Genomic DNA, 2,500 nt, shown 5'->3' with positions numbered 1-2,500 from the left:
ATTTATCTGTATATTGTAAATTCATCAGAGTCCTAGCTTAAATTTAATAAGCCAGTGAAACCAATAAAAACAAAATTTGATTAAATATTCAAGATATGACAGAATATTTCAGGAACTTATTTCAATTAAAAATGAAATTGGCAGACAGATAAATATGCACGTTTCATCTAACAACTACTGTTTCCATTTTCATGGGTCACCAGCGAAATCTTGCTTGTATCTCTTTGGGTCAACACGACTTATGTGATGGAAATATTTTTCTTTAACCATCAACGTTATTTGTGTCCTTGTTACAAAATATTTCACTTTTCAAAAACCTGAATGCACTGCAATAAAATAGCGGCTCCAATTTGTTTCCGGTTGCAATTTGTTAAGAAGGAATGCATTTGCTGAATAAGTTTTGCGGCATTCTTTTATGTGTTTCTCTATATTTCGTTCAAGTTTCCGTGTAAAGACATATGTGAAAAGTTTCGTGAATTATTTTTCGTTTCATCCCACAAATAGTTGATATAATAGTAGGTCTGAATTTTATCTGGTTTTTTCATTTTGTTTCTCTGCTTGTGAAAAAACTTTTCATTATTATTATTGTTTTACTTATTAGTCTTCCTATTCGACTGGGTGGGTTTTATTATGTGGAGTTCCGGGTTGCATCTTGCCTCCTTAGGAGTCCATCACTTTTCTCACTACGTGTGCTGTTTCTAGGAGCACACTCTTTTGCATGAGTCCTGGAGCTACTTCTGCATCTGATATTTTCCAGGTTCCTTTTCCGTGATTTTGGGATCGTGCCTAGTGTTCATATTATTATTATTATTATTATTATTATTATTATTATTATTATTATTATTATTATTATTATTATTATTATTATTATTATTATTATTATTATTATTATTATTATTATTGTTGTTGTTGCTGTTGTTGCTTACTTTTTTCTTCACCAAAGTTTAATGAATTATCTTGCTTTTGGTTGATCTTAGACAGGTATATATATCAAGTTCTTGAACTATTATTAATATCTGAGATGGGAATTATTTTACGTAAATATTGGAATCCATTCATAGAAAAGCTGGATAAGTATATAAGGCCTGGAAAAGAGATGTTTGCAGAAAATCTCTTATCAGCAGCCAAGTTTTCCAAGTAGTATAGAAATAGGCAAATAAAAAATCTTTACATAATTCCCATTATATTTACGTACACAAAACTACAATGGCTGATTTCATGGTCTTCGCTTCAAAGCCTAAGTGACTTTAGTTTCCACGATATTAAGCAGTAAATGATTTCCTAATACATATATTCATTCCAGTGCGTCGTGTAATTCTTGTACTGTCAGAGGATGGAATTTTTGCTTTGCCTTATCGTTTTACCGTTGTGAAATATGTATACACCTAAAAGGTCTGAGCAGCGATATGTGGGGGAATGTAGAACAGCGAGAAAATAATGGAATTTTTTAATCTTTTATCCAAGCGATTAAGCACTTTGTTGTGCTACTAAATAACAATGGGAGAATAAATGTAAAAGTTTATGAAAATTTTCAGGCGCCTTACTGCATAATACTTACTTTGTTTTCGTGTTGAATACCTAGTACAACTTCTCTTATGTTTTACTGGGCATTGGATCTTTGAATTTAGAATGATTTCCCTTTCATTATTATTATATATGGTATCGTGCTATTTTTTTTATAAAGTCAATATTCCAATGTTATTATTGAATATAATAAAACATGCCTAGAGCAAACCTTTATTCATTATGTCCAAGGTTCGAAGTCTTCCACCAAGCGACATGTCAGTCACCATGTTAGTTAAAAGGAAAATTTGATTTTTCGATTATGCAGTATATATTTTTCCAATATTTATATCAGTTTATATTTTTCCAATATTTAAATCAGTAGGATTCAGAGTCTTATGCATATATTTAATTATTCGGTTTATAGCCTATAGTCATTTCACTGGAAATATTGCTAAGAATTTTTATTTGCTGTGATAGGTTGTTGCCTTGGATTAATGTCTGATAATGTTTCTCGCTCAACAAACCGTATCAACGAAAACGTTCCTTTAACTGGAAAACACTTAAAGTGAACAGGTTTCCTAGAGAATTTCTAAATCAAATTGCTTAGCAACAACCGGAATACTCACAATAACACACTCGCTGGAGAGAGAGAGAGAGATAGATAGACGAAGAGAGGAAGAGAGAGAGATGAGAGAAGAAGGAGCGAGAGGAGAGAGAGATAAAATTCCTTACGCTTTCGCTAAAAACCAATAGAAAAAAGCTACGATCATCTGAACCACCCTCGTGATTTCTGATCCACTGATATTCTGTTGTTCTTCACATTCCATGGAGAATTTGTGCGCTTTTCTGCTGTGTACTGTATGCAGTGAAAGATGAACATCGATTAATATAAAGGTAAATAACATTCTGTTCGTAGATCAAAAGAAAATATGTAAATAAAAGCCTTCTTTTCGCAAAGAAAAATTATCAGATATCGTCAAGGGTGCCAACCTAA

General features: G+C 32.0%; 1 protein-coding gene across 1 annotated transcript in view; it reads left to right on the top strand.

Moving 5' to 3' along the window:
- Positions 1 to 2,500, top strand: part of LOC135206807 (basic proline-rich protein-like) — a 48,117-nt gene that overhangs the window by 29,569 nt on the left and 16,048 nt on the right. The window lies entirely within an intron of this gene.

This window comes from Macrobrachium nipponense, chromosome 31 (assembly GCF_015104395.2).
Source record: "Macrobrachium nipponense isolate FS-2020 chromosome 31, ASM1510439v2, whole genome shotgun sequence".
Lineage (NCBI taxonomy): Eukaryota > Metazoa > Arthropoda > Malacostraca > Decapoda > Palaemonidae > Macrobrachium > Macrobrachium nipponense.
This window is presented reverse-complemented; position numbering and strand designations above follow the sequence as displayed.